At 42.6% G+C, this 24,296-nt stretch overlaps 1 protein-coding gene across 3 annotated transcripts in view; it reads left to right on the top strand.

Moving 5' to 3' along the window:
- Positions 1-24,296, top strand: part of ryr2a (ryanodine receptor 2a (cardiac)) — a 723,597-nt gene that overhangs the window by 68,186 nt on the left and 631,115 nt on the right. The gene's annotated exons all lie outside the window — the stretch shown is intronic.

Below are 24,296 nucleotides of genomic sequence, written 5' to 3'. Positions count from 1 at the left end.
ATGTGCCATGTTTGGCTGTGACATGAAACATGTTTAAAAGACAAGAAAATAAAAGATGACAGGCTGACTCTGAGGAAGGCTGAGGAAGAGGAGACTGTGGTGGGTGAAAAGGGGACCATCTGTGCTCCGGACTTCAAATGCACACACACTGACACAAACACACATACAGGGATCACCTCCCACATTTATGGGGAAAAGTGGTTGGCGTGGCTGTTTCTTTTTTTTTTTTTTTTTTTTTTAATTCTATTTGAAATTTTCTCGAAGGAGCGCTGCGCAAAAGCAGCTCCTCGTTTTGGATTTGAGCGTGCAAAGAGCACCGCGTTTGGTTGCTTTGCAGTGGTTGGTGGTGGTGATGCATGCAAATCTGGCACAACTGTGTAGCTATAGATGAATGTTGTCCACCCTTCTCAGTTTTGCCAGCTCCAGGTTCCCATGAATGACAGACTGGTGGAGTTCTGTCTGTCCTTCTGGGACGAAGGAGTTGACGTTGAATTCACAGTTTATCATGTTCTGCAGCAACGAGTGCAGCTCCGTAGTGTTGCCTTTCTTCTCCGCCTCCTGGAAAACCCTCTTTGGCATGGAACATGTCCACACATCTGCCTGGCTCATGATTGCAGCTTGGCTGGATGGTGCTGGACAAAGTAATCCTGCCTGCGCCTTAAAACTGATTATAGGTCTTCAAAAGCATGAACCACAGCCCCCGTCCAGGCATACATATGCAAATCCTCTCCAGTGTTTCTTTGAGGAACTTTTGTTTTTTAAAAAATAATAAAAAAACAACAACTGAGAAATCACATGTACATAAGTATTCACAGCCTTTGCCATGAAGCTCAAAATTGAGATCAGGTGCATCCTGTTTCCACGGATCATCCTTGAGATGTTTCTACAGCTTAATTGGAGTCCACCTGGTAAATTCAGTTGATTGGACATGATTTTGAAATGCACACACCTGTTTACAAATAAGGTCCCACAGTTGACAGTGCAGAAACCAAGCACGAAGTCAAAGGGATTGTCTGTAGACCACCTCCGAGACAGGATTGTCTCGAGGCACAAATCTAGGGAAGGGTACAGAAACATTTCTGCTGGTGCATCAACAAAGTATTGAGCAAAGCGTGTGAATACCTATGTACATGTGATTTCTTATATTTTTTATTTTTATGAAATTTGCAAAAATTTCAAAAAACTTTTTCATGTTGTCATTATGGGGTGTTGTGAGTAGAATTTTTTTTGGCAGGGGGGGAGTGAATTTCCTCCAGTTTGGAATAAGGCTTTAACATAACAAAATGTGAAAAAAATGAAATACTTTCCATACCACCCCAACTTTTACTCATTAACAATAATTTCAATAATTCTAAATGCTATGCATGTTTGTTTATGTCAGTAATGTTTCCTTATCTGTACAGATAGAAGAAAAAAAAACCTGAGACAAAATTTGAATTATTTTACTTGAGTGTTGTGGATTTTAAAAACTGAAGTCTTCATAAATATTCACAACAGATCCTTTATTTTACTCCTGTGTTTATTTGTAGTTCTCTTTGACGGCGTGCTGTTAAACTTGACTGTGTGCACATCGGCCTGCGTGACGTGACAGTGTCTGGTGTGCAGAACGATGTGTCAGTAACTTTGTCCTCTCTCTCATTTCCACACAGCATGTAGATGTGGAAATATGGGTAGGTGTGCCTCCGCTCCCTGTGTGTGTGTGTGTGTGTGTGTGTGTGTGTGTGTGTGTGTGTGTGTGTGTGTGTGTGTGTGTGTGTGTGTGTGTGTGTGTGTGTGTGTGTGTGTGTGTGTGTGTGTGTGTGTGTGTGTGTGTGTGTGTGTGTGTGTGTGTGTGTGTGTGTGTGTGTGTGTGTGTGTGTGTGTGTGTGTGTGTGTCGTGGCTGTCAGTGTCTTGGTGTCTGTTATTGGCCTCACTGTTATGCGCACGTGCACTGTGAATATGAACACATCCTCGTGAATTTGACGAACACAGATATGGGTGTTTGGAAACATGTTGACAGCGACGGAGACTTAAATGTCCCAACATTATTCAAAACAATCCCAGCAATATTCCGAATGTAAACAATATCTGCGTGTGATGACGACATCCATCGACATTTCTGTGACGCTTTCAGTGTCTGCAGATCAGCGACTGTGTGGTTTTAATGCATTATTAATGTCTATTGTTGAGGCTTCATGCAGAAGCTTTTCTCTCATTTGAGGCTGAAGTCGTCCTGATTGGTGGTGTGACTCTGAGTGCACTGTGTGTAAGGCTGATCTGTGCAGTCTGTGGATGACTTTTCTTTTCTGAGTCTCACGTACACAATATACATGCAAAAATAACACCAACAAAACCATAATACAAACAAGAACAAAGATGAACTACAAAGATGGTCACACCTTCTGTTGCCTTGATGCCTTTATTACCCCCACCAACGAAGTTGGAGGATGTTACATTTTCGCACCTGTTTGTTCCTGTTTGCTTTCATATATCGTTATAAAATTTTTGCAAGATTCAAATCCTGATTGGCAAGAAGTGATTCAATTTTCAAGGTCATAGGTCAAAGGTCAAAGTCAGGAATAATCTTGGAAAACAGAAAAAATCCCTATTTTTAACATTGAATGAATTTTCAGAAATTCAGAACTGTCAAAAAAGATCAAATTTCTTTCATATTTGAGAGTATCATGTAGGATGGTATTCTTTATCGACTGACAAAGGTTGATCCGGATCTGGCCCAGATTACAGACTTTGTGGCCATTTAAATTTATCATTGAAAACTCCATTTAATGTATATTTTACATAATATTTGAATCAAACATGCCCCAGTCACTCTCATATTTGAAAGTGAGGTGCAGACTGGCACTCACTATCACCTGGTAAAGTTTTTTCCAGATCTGATCCGGATTGTGGATTTTGTGGACATTTGAATTTAATAATAAAAAGCCCATCTGATGTACATTCTGCATTATATTAATTAATTTAATCAGCTTATAATGCGCCAAATCACAGCAAAAGCCGTCTCAAGGCGCCTTACATAAAACAAGTCAACATAAAATTTAATAAATAATTAAAAATGAATAAAAAAAATCAAATACATAAATAAAAACGGAAGTAAAAGAATAAAACAAATAAAATTAAAAACTATTCATAAGAAAGAGAATAAAAATAGGTTTTGTTTTCATTATATCTCAATCAGAAGTGCCTCAATTACTCTCATTTGTGGCAATGATGTGTAAACTGACACTCTCAATGAATAGAGTTTGATACGCATATGATCCAGATTGCAGATTTAGCCAATACAGTTGTATGTAAAAGTTTGGGCACCCCTGATAATTTTCATGATTTTCCTTTATAAATCATTGGTTGTTTGGATCAGAAATTTCATATTTCATATAGCATATAGCAGATGAACACACTGATATTTGAGAAGTGAAATGATGTTTCTAGTATTTACAGTATTTACAAGTGTGCAATAATGATTAAAACATTATTAAAACACAATTGGTGCATACATTTGGGCATCCTTGTCATTTTATTGATTTGAATACATTTAGCACTAATTATTGGAACACAAAATTGGTTTGGTAAGCTCATTGACCCTTGACCTCCTTACACAAGTGAATCCAAACATGAGAAAGGGTACTTAAGGTGGCCATTTGCAAATGTTCAATTTTAATTTATTTTCATTTATATAGCGCCAAATCACAACAAGGTTGCCTCAAGGTGCTTCACACAAGTACGGTCTAACCTTACCAACCCCCAGATCAACAGTGGTAAGGAAAAACTCCCTCTGAGGAAGAAACCTCAAGCAGACCAGACTTAAAGGGGTGACCCTCTGCTTGGGTCATGCTACAAACACAAATGACAGAACAATTCACAAACGGAACTTACAGGAAATGTTGCTGGCATAGGACGGTTTCTGGAACAGATACCACACCCACCTCTGAATGGAGCTGCACTTCAAAGAGAGAGAAAAAAAAGCAGAATCAAGCAATAGAAAGACAAATACAGTGTAATTTGTCACCATTAAACAACAAGAAAAACAGAAGAAATACTAAGGTGATCACCGGCCACTAGCCCTAATCTTCACTAAAAGACCCAGAATTTAGATAAAGTTGAGGCCACGGCCCGCTCCAATTACTAATAAATTAATTAAAAGAGTAAAAAGCATAGAAACATACTATGCCAGTATGCTATCCATACGAAACGGAAAATAAGTGCGTCTTAAGTCTGGATTTGAAAGTCTCTACAGAATCTGACTGTTTTATTGATGCAGGGAGATCATTCCACAGAACAGGTGCACGATAAGAGAAAACTCTGTGACCCACAGACGTTTTATTCACCCTAGGGACACTAAGTAGTCCTGCACCTTGAGAACGCAAAGCCTGGGCCGGTACATAGGGTTTAATTAGGTCAGTGAGGTAGGGAGATGCCAGTCCTTGAACAATTTTATAGGCTAGTAGCAGAACCTTAAAATCTGATCTCACAGGGACAGGAAGCCAGTGAAGAGATGCCAAAATGGGTGTAATGTTGTCAAATTTTCTGCTTCATATCAAAGTCTCGCAGCAGCATTTTGAACCAATTGGAGAGCCCTAATGCTGGTCTGTGGTAAACCAGAAAATAGAACATTGCAGTAGTCCAACCATGAAGAGATAAACACATGAATCAGGGTCTCAGCATCAGCCATAGACAGGATGGGACGAATCTTTGCTATATTTAGCAGGTGGAAGAAAGCACTCCTTGTAATATCTCTAATGTGGAGGCCAAAGGACAATGTAGGATCAAAAATTACCCCGAGGCTCCTCACTTTGTCAGTTGTATGTATGACACACGAGCCTCAGCTAAGCATTAACTGGTCAAATTGATGCTTATGTCTCACTTTACCAAGAACCATCATTTCAGTCTTATCAGAGGTTAAAAGTAGGAAGTTGCTAGACATCCAGCTTCTCACTGATGCAAGGCAATCTTCTAAGGATTTTATGTGGATGAGATTACCAGCAATTATCGGCATGTATAGCTGAGTATCATCAGCATAGCAGTGAAAGGTAACCCCAAAACGCAACAATATGTGCCCAAGGGGTACTATATAAAGGGAGAAAAGCAGGGGGCCTAAGACGGACCCCGTGGAACCCCAAATTGCCTTTAAGGTTAGAGGTAGTCTTACTGTACAAAACACAGTGAGAACAACTGTTTCCCCTCTTTGCATCTCTTCTAATGAGTGGTGACATGGGAGCCTCTAATCACCTCTCAAATGACCTGAAAACAAAGATTGTTCAACATCATTGTTTACAGGAAGGATACATGAAGCTAACTCAGAGATTTCAGCTGTCACTTTCCACTGTGAGGAACAAAGTGAGGAAATGGAAGACCACAGGCACAGTACTCGTTACGGCCCAAAGTGGCAAGCCAAGAAAAAGCTCAGATAAACTGAAGCGAAGGATGGTGAAAACAGTCATAATTAACCCACAGACCTGCTCCAAAGACCTACAACATGATCAAATATCCTCACACAAATAAAGTGGTAGTGATCAAATGTTCTCACACACAAAAGAGGTAGTTATCAAATGTGCTCATGTACAAAAAGAGGTAGTTATCACATATTCTCACACAAATAAAGAGGTAGTTATCAAATATTCTCACACAAATGCAGTGGTAGTGATCAAATGTTCTCACACACAAAAGAGGTAGTTATCAAATGTGCTCATGTACAAAAGAGGTAGTTATCACATATTCTCACACAAATAAAGAGGAAGTTATCAAATATTCTCACACAAATAAAGAGGTAGCTATCAAATGTTCTCACACAAATAAAGAGGTAGCTATCAAATGTTCTCACACAAATAAAGAGGTAGTGATCAAATATTCTCACACAAATAAAGTGGTAGTGTTCAAATGTTCTCACACAAATGCAGTGTAAGAATATTTGATAGAGGTAGCTATCAAATGTTCTCACACTAATAAAGAGGTAGCTATCACATATTCTCACACAAATAAAGAGGTAGTTATCAAATATTCTCACACAAATGAAGTGGTAGTGATCAAATATTCTCACACAAATAAAGAGGTAGCTATCAAATGTTCTCACACAAATAAAGAGGTAGTTATCAAATTTTCTCATGTACAAAAAGAGGTAGTTATCACATATTCTCACACAAATAAAGAGGTAGTTATCAAATATTCTTACACAAATAAAGAGGTAGTTATCAAATGTTCTCATGTACAAAAAGAGGTAGTTATCACATATTCTCACACAAATAAAGAGGTAGTTATCAAATGTTCTCATGTACAAAAAGAGGTAGTTATCACATATTCTCACACAAATAAAGAGGTAGTTATCAAATATTCTTACACAAATAAAGAGGTTGCTATCAAAAAATCTTACACAAATAAAGAGGTAGTTATCAAATGTTCTCATGTACAAAAAGATGTAGTTATCACATATTCTCACACAAATGAAGAGCTAGTTATCAAATACTCTTACACAACTGCAGTGGTAGTGATCAAATGTTCTCACACACAAAAGAGGTAGTTATCAAATGTGCTCATGTACAAAAAGAGGTAGTTATCACGTATTCTCACACAAATAAAGAGTTAGCTATCAAATATTCTCACACAAATAAAGTGGTAGTGATCAAATATTCTCACACAAATAAAGAGGTAGTTATCAAATGTGCTTATGTACAAAAATAGGTAGTTGTCAAATATTCTCACACAAATAAAGTGGTAGTGATCAAATATTCTCACACAAATAAAGAGGTAGTTATCAAATGTTCTCATGTACAAAAAGAGGTAGTTATCACATATTCTCACACAAATAAAGAGGAAGTTATCAAATATTCTCACACAAATAAAGAGGAAGTTATCAAATATTCTCACACAAATAAAGAGATAGTTATCAAATATTCTCACACAAATAAAGAGGTAGCTATCAAATGTTCTCACACAAATAAAGAGGTAGCTATCAAATGTTCTCAAACAAATAAAGAGGTAGTTGTCAAATATTCTCACACAAATAAAGTGGTAGTGATCAAATATTCTCACACAAATAAAGTGGTAGTGTTCAAATGTTCTCATGTACAAAAAGAGGTAGCTATCACATATTCTCACAGAAATAAAGAGGTAGTTATCAAATATTCTCACACAAATGAAGTCGTAGTGATCAGATATGTTCACGCAAATGAAGTGGTAGTGATCAAATATTCTCACACAAATAAAGTGGTAGTGTTCAAATGTTCTCACACAAATGCAGTGTAAGAATATTTGATAGAGGTAGCTATCAAATGTTCTCACACTAATAAAGAGGTAGCTATCACATATTCTCACACAAATAAAGAGGTAGTTATCAAATATTCTCACACAAATGAAGTGGTAGTGATCAAATATTCTCACACAAATGAAGAGGTAGCTATCAAATGTTCTCACACAAATAAAGAGGTAGTTATCAAATATTCTTACACAAATAAAGAGGTAGTTATCTAATGTTCTCATGTACAAAAAGAGGTAGTTATCACATATTCTCACACAAATAAAGAGGTAGTTATCACATATTCTCACACAAATAAAGAGGTAGTTATCACATATTCTTACACAAATAAAGAGGTAGCTATCAAATATTCTCACACAAATAAAGAGGTAGTTATCACATATTCTCACACAAATAGAGGTAGTTGTCAAATATCCTCACACAAATAAAGTGGTAGTGATCAAATGTTCTCACACACAAAAGAGGTAGTTATCAAATGTGCTCATGTACAAAAAGAGATAGTTATCACATATTCTCACACAAATAAAGAGGTAGTTATCAAATATTCTCACACAAATGCAGTGGTAGTGATCAAATGTTCTCACACACAAAAGAGGTAGTTATCAAATGTTCTCACACAAATAAAGAGGTAGTTGTCAAATATTCTCACACAAATAAAGTGGTAGTGATCAAATATTCTCACACAAATAAAGTGGTAGTGTTCAAATGTTCTCACACAAATGCAGTGTAAGAATATTTGATAGAGGTAGCTATCAAATGTTCTCACACTAATAAAGAGGTAGCTATCACATATTCTCACACAAATAAAGAGGTAGTTATCAAATATTCTCACACAAATGAAGTGGTAGTGATCAAATATTCTCACACAAATAAAGAGGTAGCTATCAAATGTTCTCACACAAATAAAGAGGTAGTTGTCAAATATTCTCACACAAATAAAGTGGTAGTGATCAAATATTCTCACACAAATAAAGTGGTAGTGATCATATATTCTCACACAAATAAAGTGGTAGTGATCAAATATTCTCGCACAAATAAAGAGGTAGTTATCAAATGTTCTTATGTACAAAAAGAGGTAGTTATCACATTCTCACACAAATAAAGAGGTAGTTATCAAATGTTCTCATGTACAAAAAGAGGTAGCTATCAAATATTCTCACACAAATAAAGAGGTAGTTATCAAATGTTCTCATGTACAAAAAGAGGTAGTTATCACATTCTCACACAAATAGAGGTAGCTATCAAATATTCTTACACAAATAAAGAGGTAGTTATCAAATGTTCTCATGTACAAAAAGAGGTAGTTATCAAATATTCTGATACAAATAAAGAGGTAGTTATCAAATGTTCTCATGTACAAAAAGAGGTAGTTATCACATATTCTCACACAAATAAAGAGGTAGTTATCAAATATTCTTACACAAATGCAGTGGTAGTTATCACATAATGTTACACAAATAAAGAGGCAGCTATCAAATATTCTCACACAAATAAAGAGGTAGTTGTCACATATTCTCACACAAATAAAGAGGTAGTTATCAAATGTTCTCACACACAAAAGAGGTAGTTATCAAATGTGCTCATGTACAAAAAGAGGTAGTTATCACATATTCTCACACAAATAAAGAGGTAGTTATCAGATATTCTCTCACAAATAAAGCGGTAGTTATCACATAATGTTACACAAATAAAGAGGCAGCTATCAAATATTCTCACACAAATAAAGAGGTAGTTATCACATATTCTCACACAAATAAAGAGGTAGTTATCAAATGTTCTCACACAAATGCAGTGGTAGTGATCAAATGTTCTCACACACAAAAGAGGTAGTTATCAAATGTGCTCATGTACAAAAAGAGGTAGTTATCAAATATTCTTACACAAATAAAGAGGTAGCTATCAAATATTCTCACACAAATAAAGAGGTAGTTATCAAAAATTCTTACACAAATAAAGAGGTAGTTATCAAATGTTCTCATGTACAAAAAGAGGTAGCTATCAAATATTCTCACACAAATAAACAGGTAGTTATCAAATTTTCTCATTTGCAAAAAGAGGTAGTTATCACATATTCTCACACAAATAAAGAGGTAGTTATCAAATATTCTTACACAAATACAGTGGTAGTGATCAAATGTTCGCACACACAAAAGAGGTAGTTATCAAATGTGCTCATGAACAAAAAGATGTAGTTATCACATATTCTCACACAAATAGAAGTAGTTATCAAATATTCTCACACAAATAAAGAGGTAGCTATCAAATGTTCTCACACAAATAAAGAGGTAGCTATCAAATGTTCTCACACAAATAAAGAGGTAGTTATCACATATTCTCACACAAATAAAGAGGTAGTTATCAAATATTCTCACACAAATGAAGAGGTAGTTATCAAATATTCTCACACAAATAAAGAGGTAGTTGTCAAATATCCTCACACAAATAAAGTGGTAGTGATCAAATGTTCTCACACAAATGCAGTGGTAGTGATCAAATGTTCTCACACACAAAAGAGGTAGTTATCAAATGTGCTCATGTACAAAAAGAGGTAGTTATCAAATATTCTTACACAAATAAAGAGGTAGCTATCAAATATTCTCACACAAATAAAGAGGTAGTTATCAAATATTCTTACACAAATAAAGAGGTAGTTATCAAATGTTCTCATGTACAAAAAGAGGTAGCTATCAAATATTCTCACACAAATAAACAGGTAGTTATCAAATTTTCTCATTTGCAAAAAGAGGTAGTTATCACATATTCTCACACAAATAAAGAGGTAGTTATCAAATATTCTTACACAAATACAGTGGTAGTGATCAAATGTTCGCACACACAAAAGAGGTAGTTATCAAATGTGCTCATGAACAAAAAGATGTAGTTATCACATATTCTCACACAAATAGAAGTAGTTATCAAATATTCTCACACAAATAAAGAGGTAGCTATCAAATGTTCTCACACAAATAAAGAGGTAGTTATCACATATTCTCACACAAATAAAGAGGTAGTTATCAAATATTCTTACACAAATGAAGAGGTACTTATCAAATATTCTCACACAAATAAAGAGGTAGTTGTCAAATATCCTCACACAAATAAAGTGGTAGTGATCAAATGTTCTCACACAAATGCAGTGGTAGTGATCAAATGTTCTCACACACAAAAGAGGTAGTTATCAAATGTGCTCATGTACAAAAAGACGTAGTTATCACATATTCTCACACAAATAAAGAGGTAGTTATCAAATATTCTTAAACAAATAAAGAGGTAATTATCAAATGTTCTCATGTACAAAAAGAGGTAGCTATCAAATATTCTCACACAAATAAAGAGGTAGTTATCAAATGTTCTCAGACAAATGCAGTGTAAGAATATTTGATAGAGGTAGTTATCACATATTCTCACACAAATAAAGAGGTAGTTATCAAATATTCTCACAGAAATGAAGTGGTAGTGATCAAATATTCTCACACAAATAAAGACGTAGCTATCAAATGTTCTCACACACAAAACAGGTAGTTATCAAATGTGCTCATGTACAAAAAGAGGTAGCTATCAAATGTTCTCACACAAATTAAGAGGTAGCTATCAAATGTTCTCACACAAATTAAGAGGTAGCTATAAAATGTTCTCACACAAATAAAGAGGTAGTTATCACATATTCTCACACAAATAAAGAGGTAGCTATCAAATATTCTCACACAAATAAAGAGGTAGTTATCACATATTCTCACACAAATAAAGAGGTAGTTATCAAGTATTCTTACACAAATAAGGAGGTAACTATCAAATATTCTCACACAAATAAAGAGGTAGCTATCAAATGTTCTCACACAAATAATTAGGTAGCTATCAAATATTCTCACACAGATAAAGAGGTTGCTATCAAATGTTCTCATGTACAAAAAGAAGTAGTAATCAAATGTTCTCATACAAATAAAGTTGTAGTTATCAAATGTTCTCACACACGTAAAGAAGCAGTTATCAAATGTACTCACACACATGAAGATGCCGTTATCAAATGTTCTCACACACATACAGTGGAGCCAAAAAGTATTTAGTCAGCCCCTGATTGTGCAAGTTCTCCTACTTAGAAAAATGAGAGAGGTCTGTAATTTTCATCATAGGTACACTTCAACTATGAGAGACAAAATGAGAAAAAAAAATTCAGGAAATCACATTGTGGGATTTTTAAAGAATTTATTTGTAAATTATGGTGGAAAATAAGTATTTGGTCACCCACAAACAAGCACGATTTCTGGCTCTTACTGACCTGTAACTTCTTCTTTAAGAAGCTCTTCTTCCCTCCACCTGTTGCCTGTATTAATGGCACCTGTTGGAACTTGTTATCTGTATAAAAGACACCTGTCCACAGCCTCAAACAGTCAGACTCCAAACTCAACCATGGCCAAGACGAAAGAGCTGTCGAAGGACACCAGGAAGAACATTGTAGACCTGCACCAGGCTGGGAAGAGTGAATCTACAATAGTCAAGCAGGTTGGTGTGAGTAAATCAACTGTGGGAGCAATTGTAAGAAAATGGAAGACATACAAGACCATTGATAATCTCCCTCGATCTGGGGCTCCATGCAAGATGTCGTCCCGTGGGGTCAAAATGATCATGAGAATGGTGAACAAAAATCCCAGAACTACACAGAGGTACCTGATGAATGACCTGCAGAGAGCTGGGACCAAAGTAACAAAGGCTACACAATACGCAGAGAGGGACTCAAATCCTGCAGTGCCAGGCGTGTCCCCCTGCTTAAGCCACTACGTGTCCAGGCCTGTCTGACGTTTGCCAGAGAGCATATGGATGATCCAGAAGAGAACTGGGAGACCTGCTCCAAAGACCTACAACATGATCTTGCAGCAGATAGTGTCTCTGTGCATCGTTCAACTATACAGCGCACTTTGCACAAAGAGATGCTGTATGATGCTGTAATGCTGAGGAAGCCTTTTCTGCATACACCACAAACGGAGTCGCTTGAGGTATGCTAAAGCACATTTGGACAAGCCCGCTTCATTTTGGAATAAGGTGCTGTTGACTGATGAAACTAAAATTGAGTTATTTGGACATAAGGGACAGTATGCATGACTGAAAAAGAACACAGCATTCTAAGAAAACACTGCTTACAGTAAAATTTGTAGGTGGTTCAATCATGCCGTGTGGCTGTGTGGCCAGTGCAGGTACTGGGAATCTTGTTAAAGTTGAGGGTCACATGGATTCCAGTCAATATCAGCAGATTCTTGAGAACAATGTTCAGGAATCAGTGACAAAGTTGTAGTTGCCGGTGTTGTGTGTTGGGGGGTGTGGCTGGATGTTTTGGTGTTCTTTTCTTTTCTTTGCTCTTCAGGTGGCATGAGAACTGATTTGTCTGTGGAGAAGGTGCTGGCTGAAGAATCCTCACCCTCATCAACATCATGTGTAGCACCTGTGACTGGTGCTCACATACAACCTTAAAGACTTTCAGCTGAAGCAGATAATTGGATGGCGTTCTGCATTTAAGGCATGTGTGATTCAAGCAGAACTGCCGGGAACTCGACCTTGTGATGTTCGTTTGTGAGACGCTGAGGACCGCGCCTGGGTTTGACACATCGAGCCCGTGAAGCAAGGAAGGGTGAGGACACTTCCTGTCAGCACACATTAAAGGTGATTGTTTGACTAATTGTTGATAGTAACTTGGTGTTTTGTTACGCAGTATACTGGAATTGTGATGAGAATTGTGCAGTTTGCTTCTCACTGCTGTGGCGTGCAGGATAAGTGATCCTCCACTTGTTGTGAGAAGCTGCTCATTTGCATAAAGTTAAAAACTACAGACCTGAATGTGTTGCTGATAGCGAGTGTCTTTTGAAATATATTGTTGAAACTGCTGACTTACCTCACCTCTTCTTTGCTTCACAGAGAGTCAGTTCGTCGTGTCCACCTGGGGGGTGTTTGTCTGGTGGTAGTGGGTCCAGGAACGCCGGGCTTCTATCCTTTTGGGCGCTTAAGAGCGTGCCAACAGTCACTCCACCAGAAGGACGTTGTTTCAGTTTTGTACACATTATTCTGCACAGGTGAACAATAAATTGTTTCTGTTGTTGGAACCGCTTTCTGGTTATTTTTAGCGCTGGGTTCTGTCTGACGCAGGTCCGCTCCTCAACTCGCGTCGACACATAACAGCCGGGGCTCGATCTTTCAACAAGACAATGACCCTAAACACTGCTCAAAATTTCCTAAGGCATTCATGCAGAGGACAAGTTCTGGAATGGCCATCTCAGTCCCCAGACCTGAATATCCTGAATATTATTGAAAATCTGTGGTGTGAGTTTAAGCAGGCTTGGAAACCAACAAACCTGAGATGTTTTGTATAGAAAAATGGTCCAAAATACCTTCAACCAGAATCCAGACTCTCATTGGAAGCTATTGGAAGCGATTAGGGGCCCTTATTTCTGCAAAAGGAGGATCTACTAAATATGAATGTGTTTTTTCTGTTGGAGTGCCCAAATTTATGCACCTGCCTAATTTTGTTTAAAGAATTATTGCACACTTTCTGTAAATCCTACAAACTTCATTTCACTTCTCAAATATATAACTGAAATTGCTGATCCAAGCAACCAATGATTTATAAAGCAAAATCATGGAAATCATCAGGGGTGCCCAAACCTTTACATACAACTGTATTTGATTTTAACACTGAAAAGCCCATTTGAGCTATATTTTGAATTATATTTTAGCTTTTGAAAAGCCAGCTCTCACAAGATTTAGATCTTGAATATTTTTTTCAAGTTAAACATTTGTGAAATTGGAAAGTAGTGTTGGTGGAGGTTTGCACTCTATGAGCTGTGTTCTCGTTACTTTATGTTTTTGATTTATTGACAGATTTTCCTTTTTTGAGTGGATCTGGGTGAGAAGTTTTTTATAATATATATTACATTTAACATATAGCTGAACAGCAAAATAAATAAATGAAATAATGCAACAAAATCAAGACGATTGTTTTTCTTTTGCAATAAAATCCAGGTGATTTTTTTTATTTTTTATTTCTCAACAAATTTTGTAAAATCTTTACTAAAACCATTTGTGGATTGTTTCCCTTTATATCTATAAAGTTGTTGACAAAATAATTATTTTCAAAAAGCATTAAATCTAACAAAGTGTTGAATCAATATGTATGAATAAAAACCAAATAAAGCAATATCTTTGTCTTGAATTTCAGAATTTAAGACATAATTTAAGGTTGTTAATATTGAACATGTGATTGTTCATGTGTTGTGGAAATCTTCTCCACGATTTGTGTTGATGCTGGCTGGAGTGAGCTGATGCTGACTGCTCGTATTGCGTCTTCATGGACACTGGGGCTGAGATTTGATAATGATGATGTGCAGCTGCAGTGGGCGGGGCTCCAACGTCATTCTGAGAACTGTGTTAAATTAATGGGCGTGTCTGTGGACTGTGAGAAGACACCCACAAATAATCAGTGAGAGTACTTAACGCTTCACTGCGAGCATTCAGCGCTAACCTCTGAACCACGACGGAACCACCATTAGCACAACTGATGGAAAAACATTTAGCCGTTCAGACTGTTGCAGAAACTGCAGCAACGGGTACATGATGCAGTATTTGGAGCTTCTGGAATACTTCCTTAAAGATTCAGAATGACTGAAAGTGAAGCACTCTGTGGCTTTAAAAAAAAAAATCATAAGTCACCTCAAACCGCACAAAAGGACAGTCTGGATCTTACCCAGTCCATGAGCAAGCACTCTGGCAGCAGCAGTAAAGAAAAACACCCTCTGCATATTTTGATGATAGAAGAAACCAAGCATATCAGACTCAGTGGGGCACCATCTGCTACGACCACACAACAAGACAAATAGAAAGTGCAGCACATTCGAAACAATGTGCGCACAAAAAATACAAAATCTAAACAACCATATATGAGTAATTACTATGGTGCTGACACACCTATTGATGTTTGGTCTCAGCCAATCGGGTATGAGATGTCCAGGAGTTGACCTTACACCTGCTCAATCTCCTGTTCTTTTTCTGCACATCAAACCACTGATTAAAATAATATCAATGTGTGTCTTTTTGTCACGCCAACCATCTGCATGTCCTCCCTCAGGACACCCATAAGCCTTGTCTTTGGCCTCCCTCTTCTCTTCTTCCATACTCAGCATCCTTCTCCTGGGCCCAGTTTCACAATATAGTCTAATCTTTTAGTCTGCTAAATATAGTCATCTAAGATTAGTCACCCAACATTAGCCGTCTAATCTCTGTTTCACATAGATGGCTAAACTTTTAGCTTAGCTGTCTAACATTAGTCTATGATTTTCACGGGCATAAGTGGCCTTTTGTGAGTGTTGTTGCTAAGAAACACCTCCAATGCACGAGAGTTTTGCTTATTTCCGGGTTGGTTATCTGCTACAACCATGGCCGAGTCTGCCGCACCAGAGGAGAAGTACTCCTGTATAAAGGCCCCTATGTTGTCCTAAGAGGAGGAAGCACTCCTTTTGGAGGAATACGAGCGATGTAGGGGTATTCTTCAAAACACCCCTACGTCACTGGCAGCTAGGGCCAATGTTCTTCCAAAGGAACAACATTGGCCCAAGCTGCCAAAAGACAGGCTTGGGAGGAGATCGCAGTGTCCTTCAATAGATAGCTTGACAAATCCCCGATGTGCAGGATAAGTGCCGAACTAACATCCCTCATCCCTCGGAAGTAGTATCGCTGTTGAACCTCGGCGTCCATAAACATCTCCAATGGATTATTTTGGTCCTGGAACACCCGCACCCTCTGCAAGGCTCTCCTTCCTTCCTGCTCCATCAAATGGTGGTACATGATAGCCCCCATTTTTGAGGTAAAACACTGAAGTTTTGTCGACTAAAATAAGATTAGCCTCTTCTGTACCAGGTTAAAAAACGTCAGTCCCGAACACAAAATTTTAGCCGACTAAGCACTTTGTACAACGACTAACATCAAAAGATTAGTCGATTAAGTGAGTTTAGTCGACTAAAGAAGATCAGACCGCTTCATGAAATGGGGCCTTGATATACTCTGGGTCCCTCCTCTGCATATGTCCAAAACCACTTCAGTCACACCCATCTGACTTTGTCTCTTCCTAATCCTGTCCATCCTTATCACTCCCAAAGAAAATCACATCTTCAGCTGTGCCTCCTGTCTTTTTGTTGGTGCCACCGTCTGTAAGCCGTCCAACATAGCTGGTCTCACTGCTGTCTTGTAAACTTTACACCTTCACTCTTGCAGAAATTCTCTGTCACAAATGACTCCTGCCACCTTTCTCCACTGACTCCACCCTGCTGGCACTCTCTGCTTCACCTCTCCATTATTTGAACAGTTGACCTTAAGTATTTAAACTTATCTACTTTCCCCACCTCTACTGTTTCCAACCACACTATTCCACCGGGCTCCCTCTCACTCACACACATACTTCATTTTGCCCCTACTGACTTTCACTCTCCTTCTCTCTAGAGTGTACCTCCATCTCTCCAAGCTTGTCAAAACCTGCTCCCTGCTCCCTACAGATCACAATGACATATGTAACCCATCATAGACTATTGGGACTCCCATTTAATTTTCAAATATACCAGCAGTTGGAAAAGGCCAAGGGAATCCTCACCTTGCTGTGGCAGATAGATGGTTAATTTTTAGGATGTGTTGGGAAAATGTAGTGACACAGACCCACAACAGGGGGCGTAAATGAACGGACAATGAAAGAGTCAAATATGAACACTTTACTGTTGTGAATGAGCACAACCACAATACAGAGGAATGTGAAATTTTGCAAACAGTCAATCACAAGGGTGACGTGTGGGCAGGCTCGAGGATAGAAGACGTCTGTCCTGAGAAGAACCGGAACCACACGATTTCCTCTGCCACCGAACCCGGAGAATACTGGAGCCGCCAAGTCCCGAGTCCCCAGGTGGCCACCGTCTCCGAATGTCAGATCTGGTACTGCTGGCAAGGAGCAGAGACAATAAGATGTGGGTGTGTGCACACCCAGTAACAACAATGATGGAGATTCCACCTCCACCTCTAACACACACGCGTGCAGCTCCTGTCTCAAACACTTATCTGGTGGGGGTGTAAAGCGAAGCTGTCGCCGGTCACGCCAATCTCCAGATAGAACACTCCGCAGGAAAACAGCTGCAAAAACAGGTTTACTAAACACAGTCAGTACGGCACAGATTAAGGCTGAGAATGTTACCTTTACAGGTCGACGATATCTCGGCAATGAGGTGGAGATGACGTCCGGGTTTTATGGAGTGAGATGATGTAGTGTAGATGGGTGACAGCTGTCAAGAGATAATGAGTGACAGCTGTCACTCCCGGCTGTGTCCGTGGCGGCAGCGCCCTCTCGTGTCTGAAGCCCGCACTTCAGGCAGGGCGCCCTCTGGTGGTGGGCCAGTAGTACCTCCTCTTCTGGCAGCCCACACAACAGGACCCCTCCCTCAACGGGCGCCTCCTGGTGCCTGGCCAGGTTTATCGGGGTGTCGGCAGTAGAAATCGGCCAGGAGGGCCGGATCCAGGATGAAGCTCCTCTTCGTTCTTCAGGTCCATACCCCTCCCAGTCCACCAGATATTGGAAACCCCGGCCCATTCGACGGACGTCCAGGAGCCGGCGCACTGTCCAGGCCGGCTCCTCGTCAATGATCCGGGCAGGAGGCGGCGCCGGACCAGGAGCACAGAGGGGTGAGGTGTGGTGCGGTTTGATTCTCGACACATGAAAAACCGGGTGGATCCGCAGTGAAGCAGGGAGTTGGAGCTTCACCGCGGCAGGGCTGAGGACCTTGAGGATTCTGAATGGTCCGATGAACCTGTCCATCAGTTTCGGGGATTCCACTTGAAGCGGGATGTCCTTCGTCGACAACCACACCTCCTGCCCGGGCTGGTATGCAGGGGCCAGGGACCGCCGGCGGTCTGCATGGGCCTTGGCCCTCGTCCGGGCCTTCAACAAGGCAGAACGGGCGGTGCGCCACACCCGACGGCACCTCCGAAGGTGGGCCTGGACCGAGGGCACACCGACCTCTCCCTCCACCATGGGAAATAATGGGGGCTGGTACCCCAAACACACCTCAAACGGGGAGAGGCCGGTGGCAGAAGACACCTGGCTGTTATGGGCATACTCGATCCAGGCCAGGTGGTTACTCCAGGCCATCGGGTGCGCGGATGTCACACAGCGGAGGGTCTGTTCCAACTCTTGGTTGGCCCGTTCTGCCTCTCCATTCGTCTGTGGGTGGTACCTGGACGAGAGGCTCACAGTGGCCCCCAGTTCTCTGCAGAAACTCCTCCAGACTTGAGAGGAAAACTGGGGACCACGATCCGAGACGTCAGTAGGTATCCCATGCAGACGGACGACGTGGTGGACCAGGAGGTCTGCTGTCTTCTGGGCCGTAGGGAGCTTCGGGAGGGCCACGAAGTGGGCTGCCTTGGAGAATCGGTCCACTATCGTGAGGATGGTGGTGTTGCCCTGGGACGGTGGGAGGCCCGTGACAAAATCCAGGCCGATGTGGGACAAGGGGCGATGAGGCACAGGAAGCGGCTGGAGCAGTCCTTAAGACCTCCTGTGGTCAGCCTTGCCCCTGGCTCAGGTGGTGCAGGCCTGGATGTACTCCCGGACGTCGGCCTCCATAGACGCCCACCAGAAGCGCTGCCGGACAACTGCCACGGTCCTTCGCATCCCTGGATGACAGGAGAGCTTGGAACCGTGACAGAAGTCTAGGACCGCTGCCCTGGCCTCTGGTGGGACGTATAGTCTGTCCTTCGGACCAGTCCCCGGGTCCGGGCTCCGTGTCAGGGCCTCCCGGACGGTCTTTTCCATGTCCCAGGTGAGGGTGGCCACGATAGAATGGGCTCCGGTGGATCCGACAGCACAGGTTTGACTTCGTCTTTGTGTACCCGGGACAAGGCATCTGATCTCTGGTTCTTGGTCCCGGGGCGAACAGTGACCAGCGGGCTTGCCTGGGGTTCAGCCGCTTGGCGGTCCTGATATACTCCAGGTTCCGATGGTCAGTGAAAACCGTGAACGGCACAGATGCTCCCTCCAACAGGTGTCTCCACTCCTCAAGAGCCTCTTTCACTGCAAGGAGTTCTCGATTGCCAACGTCATAGTTCCGTTCAGCCGGGGTCAACCTGCTAGAAAAGTAGGCACACGGGTGAAGAACCTTATAGGTCTCTCCGCTCTGGGATAGCACGGCTCCTTTCCCTGAGTCAGAGGCGTCCACTTCAACCACAAACTGGCGGCTAGGGTTGGGCTGCACCAAAACTGGCGCAGTAGAGAACCATCGATTCAACTCCTTGAACGCGGCTTCACACCGATCCGACCAGGTGAAGGGGACTTTTGGAGAGGTCAGGGCTGTCAGGGGGCTAACTACCTGACTGTAGCCCTTAATGAACCTCCTATAGAAATTTGCGAAGCCGAGGAACTGTTGCAGCTTCCTATGGCTTGTTGGTTGGGGCCAATCTCTCACCGCTGCATCCTTGGCCGGATCAGGGGCGACGGAGTTAGAGGAGATGATAAACCCCAGGAAGGACAAAGAAGCGCGGTGGAACTCGCACTTCTCGCCCTTCACAAACAGCCGGTTCTCCAACAACCGCTGCAGAACCTGACGTACATGCTGGACATGAGTCTCAGGATCCGGAGAAAAGATGAGTATATCGTCCAGATATACGAAGACGAATTGGTGCAGGAAGTCCCGCAAGACGTCGTTAACCAAAGCTTGGAACGTCGCGGGGGCGTTAGTGATGCCGAACAGCATGACCAGGTACTCAAAATGACCTAAAGGAGTGTTAAATGCCGTCTTCCACTCGTCTCCCTTCCGGACCCGAACCAGGTGATACGCATTCCTAAGGTCCAACTTGGTAAAGATTTTGGCTCCATGCAGGGGGGTGAACACGGAATCTGGCAACGGGTATCGGTTGCGAACCGTAATCTCATTCAGCCCCCTGTAATCAATGCATGAATGGAGTCCGCCATCTTTCTTGCCCACAAAAAAGAAACCTGCACCCATCGGGGAGGTGGAGTTCCGGATCAGCCCAGCAGCTAAAGAGTCCCGGATGTAGGTCTCCATTGATTCGCGCTCAGGACGTGAGAGATTGTACAGCCTGCTGGACGGGAACTCCACGCCCGGAATCAAATCAATGGCACAATCGTAAGGACGGTGCGGGGGAAGGGTGAGTGCCAGATCTTTGCGGAAGACGTCAGCAAGATCGTGGTACTCAACCGGCACCGCCGTCAGATTGGGTGGGGCTTTGACCTCCTCTTTAGCCTGTAAACCGGGAGGAACCGAGGAACCTAAACACATCTGATGGCAGGTTTCGCTCCACTGAACCACCACCCCAGACGGCCAGTCAATCCGGGGATTGTGTTTCAACATCCACGGGAAACCCAAAATCACGCGGGAGGTAGAAGGAGTCACAAAAAACTCGATCTCCTCCCGATGATTTCCGGACACCACCAGAGTTACAGGTTGTGTCTTGTGCGTGATTAAAGGAAGAAGGGTGCCATCTAGTGCCCACACCTGCAATGGCGAAGGAAGCGCCACCAGAGGGAGCCCTACCTCCCTTGCCCATCTGCTGTCTAGCAGATTCCCTTCTGACCCCGTGTCCACCAGTGCTGGGGCTTGAAGGGTTAAATCCCCGCTCAGGATTGTAACTGGGAGTCGTGTGGAAATATGTGTGTGTCCCACGTGAATGTCTTGGCCCACCCTTAGCCCAGTTTCTAGGGGCGGGTGTTGGTGTTTAACCGCTTGGGGCAGTCTCTCTGCATATGCTCACTTGAACTGCAGACAAAGCACTCCCCGCGGGCCAGCCTCCTCTGTCTGTTAGGTGGTCTAAATGTGGCCCTGCTCGTGTCCATAGCTTCGTCAGCAGGGGGAGCTGTAGCCACACGGAGCGTTGAGGCTGTGGAGCGTGGGGAGGGCGGTACCTTTTCGGACCTGGAAGGGAGAGGGACAGCGCGTGCCCGGCCACGTCCTTCGTCTCGCTCCCGACGGCGTTCCTCCAACCGATTGTCTAACCGTATAACGAGATCGATAAGCCCATCTAAATCCTGCGGTTGTTCCTTCGCTACCAGGTGCTCCTTCAGGGCCGATGACAGTCCGTTTACGAAGGCAGCGCAGAGCGCAGCGTTATTCCAGCTGGACCTCACAGCCGCAATGCGGAAGTTGACTGCATATTCGGCTGCGCTCCGGCGCCCCTGTCTCAGTGACATTAGCACTGTTGAAGCAGTCTCTCCTCTGTTAGGGTGATCAAACACTGTTCTGAACTCCCTCACAAACCCAGTATAAGTGGTAAGGAGCCGTGAGTTTTGCTCCCAAAGTGCTGTAGCCCAAGCGCGTGCCTCACCACGAAGCAAGTTAATTACATAAGCCACCCTGCTGGCGTCAGACGCATACATTACGGGCCGTTGTGCAAAGACGAGCGAACACTGCATCAGAAAGTCCGCGCACGTCTCCACACAACCCCTGTACGGCTCTGGGGGACTTATGTATGCTTCAGGGGATGGTGGGGGGGTTCGTTGAACGACCAGTGGAACGTTTATATCCGGCACCGGGTCGGCAGGAGGAGGAGCCGCAGTAGCGCCCTGAGTGCACGCTTCCACCTGCGCAGTGAGAGCCTCCATCCTGCGATTAAGGATGACATTTTGCTCGGTCATCAGATCCAGCCGAGCGGTAAAGGCGGTGAGGATTTGCTGCAACTCACCGATCACGCCTCCTGCAGACGCCCGTGCACCCTGCTTTTCCACTGGCTGTTCAACAGATGGGTGACGCCCCTCGGGATCCATGACGCTGGCCGAGATATCCTGTTGGGAAAGTGTAGTGACACGGACCCACAACAGGGGGTGTAAATGAACGGACAATGAAAGAGTCAAATATGAACACTTTACTGTTGTGAATGAGCACAACCACAATACAGAAGAATGTGAAATTTTGCAAACAGTCAATCACAAAGGTGACGTGTGGGCAGGCTCGAGGATAGAAGACGTCTGTCCTGAGAAGAACCGGAACCACATGATTTCCTCCGCCACCGAACCCGGAGAATACTGGAGCCGCCAAGTCCCGAGTCCCCAGGTGGCCACCGTCTCCGAATGTCGGATCTGGTACTGCTGGCAAGGAGCAGAGACAATAAGATGTGGGTGTGTGCACACCCACTAACAACAATGATGGAGATTCCACCTCCACCTCTAACACACACTTGTGCATCTCCTGTCTCAAACACTTATCTGGTGGGGGTGTAAAGCAAAGCTGTCGCCGGTCACGCCAATCTCCAGATAGAACACTCCGCAGGAAAACAGCTGCAAAAACAGGTTTACTAAACACAGTCAGTACGGCACAGATTAAGGCTGAGAATGTTACCTTTACAGGTCGACGATATCTCGGCAATGAGGTGGAGATGACGTCCGGGTTTTATGGAGTGAGATGATGTAGTGTAGATGGGTGACAGCTGTCAAGAGATAATGAGTGACAGCTGTCACCCCCGGCTGTGTCCGTGGCGGCAGCACCCTCTCGTGCCTGAAGCCCGCACTTCAGGCAGGGCACCCTCTGGTGGTGGGCCAGCAGTACCTCGTCTTCTGGCAGCCCACACAACAGGATAGACTGGATGTTTGTCTGGGTGTTTGGCAACCAGAATCCAGGTTGATTCTGTTGTGGATGCAGTGATGTTTGGCATCTGCTTCATTGCTCATCAGTCATAGTCATAGTCAACGTAGCTGCTTGTCCTCAGTGACGTTTTCAGTTGATTCTGCCATGTGAGCCACCTTTAATATCATGAACCTACTTCAAGAAATGCCAAGATGTTTGATGGTGACATTCCAGTTTTGTCATAAACAGGTTTGTTGTTGTTAGTATTTAGAATTTCTTCTTGAGTTTACTGTCTGTGGCTCAGTGGGAATAAATAATGACCCATTAACTGATGAGACTGTCCTTTGTTTCCAATGAAGATCAGACAGGTTTACTGCTAACAATCACATTTAAGAGTTCAGAGCTTTATCTACATGTATTTCTGCATCCATTTTCTGCATCCGTGTTTGTGAGATACGTGTTGTCAGTCATGTGTTGTGAGCCACATGTTTGTGAGATACGTGTTGTATGGTACATGTTGGCAAGGTACGTGTTATGAGGCATGCGTTGGCATCACATGTTTTCAAAACACATGTTTTCGAGGCATGGGCTGTGAGATACGTGTTGTGAGATACGTGTTGAGATACATGTTGTGAGATACGTGTTGTGAGACATGTTTGTGAGATACGTGTTGTATGGTACATGTTGGCAAGGTATGTGTTATGAGGCATGTGTTGGCATCACATGTTTTCAAAACATGTTTTCAAGGCATGGGTTATGAGATACGTGTTGTGAGATACGTATTGTGAGACGTGTTGTGAGATACGTGTTGTGAGACACGTGCTGTGAGGCGCTTTACAAATAATGCCTCACATTCACCCCGATGTGAGGGTGCTGCCATACAAGGTGCTCACTACACACCGGGAGCAACACATGCCTCACGTGTTGTGAGATACATGTTGTGAGGCATGTGTTATTGACCACATTCTAGCCCTGCGAGTACTCAGAATGTAAGCGTGATATCGGCAGTGCTTCTTTGCAGTCTGTTGATTTTTTAAACGTGTTTGATTCAGTTGGTTTCGGCGACATCCTGAGAATTTATGGGAATTTTGTGGACATCATATCAAGCCTCTACACAGATCCTGTGAGTGCTGCGTGGAGTGGAGGCACAGACTCAAGTTTCCCATTGTTGATCCTCAGGGATCTGTTCTGGCTTGTGGGGACCGAATGTTGGACCGGATGTTGGACTGGATGTTGGTGATATCGGCAGTGTAGAGGTGGTGACGCAGTGGTTAGTGTGCTTGGTTTCAGTGCAGAAGGTTCCCGGTTCAAATCCCACTCCTGCCATGTTTAGGGTGGCACAGTGGCTTAGTGGTTAGTGCTGATGCCACACAACAAGAAGGTCGTGGAATTGCTTCCCACTGTTTCTGTGTAGAGTTTGCATGTTCTCCCCGTGTTTGCGTGGGTTTCCTCTGGGCACTCTGGTTTC

The sequence above is a fragment of the Thalassophryne amazonica genome, chromosome 18, assembly GCF_902500255.1.
Source record: "Thalassophryne amazonica chromosome 18, fThaAma1.1, whole genome shotgun sequence".
NCBI lineage: Eukaryota > Metazoa > Chordata > Actinopteri > Batrachoidiformes > Batrachoididae > Thalassophryne > Thalassophryne amazonica.
Note: the sequence above shows the minus strand (reverse complement) of the source record. Positions and strands in the feature narration are given on the sequence as shown.